This window comes from Apaloderma vittatum, unplaced genomic scaffold (genome assembly GCF_000703405.1).
Source record: "Apaloderma vittatum isolate BGI_N311 unplaced genomic scaffold, ASM70340v1 scaffold21943, whole genome shotgun sequence".
Lineage (NCBI taxonomy): Eukaryota > Metazoa > Chordata > Aves > Trogoniformes > Trogonidae > Apaloderma > Apaloderma vittatum.
The window spans coordinates 7,162-7,424 of NW_009710077.1; the positions used below are offsets into that span (position 1 = coordinate 7,162).

Here is a 263-nt window from a genome sequence, read left to right on the forward strand (position 1 = left end):
CTGCGAGGTGGAGATGACACTTTGCGAGGTGACAGCTACAAAGTCCCCCCCCTTTCCCCGGCGAAGGGCATCTCGGCTAAAGGATGCACCCGGCTTAAGTTTTTTTAGTTTTGTTTGTTTTTTCCCCCCTTATTTTTTCCCCAGAAAAGTTGAAAACGATCAGTTCGGTTGGCTTTCCTCACCTTTTCGGGGAGATTAAATCGTCGGGACATTCGCGGGTTTTTTCTAAACCGATAATAATAAATAAACCCCAAATGGTGAGA

The 263-nt window shown here is 46.0% G+C and overlaps 1 protein-coding gene across 1 annotated transcript in view; it reads right to left on the reverse strand.

Annotated features, from left to right (window-relative positions):
* The window catches only part of LOC104272240 (paired box protein Pax-7-like), a gene marked incomplete at its 3' end in the record, with an annotated part of 4,310 nt that overhangs the window by 3,671 nt on the left and 376 nt on the right, over positions 1–263 (reverse strand). The gene's annotated exons all lie outside the window — the stretch shown is intronic.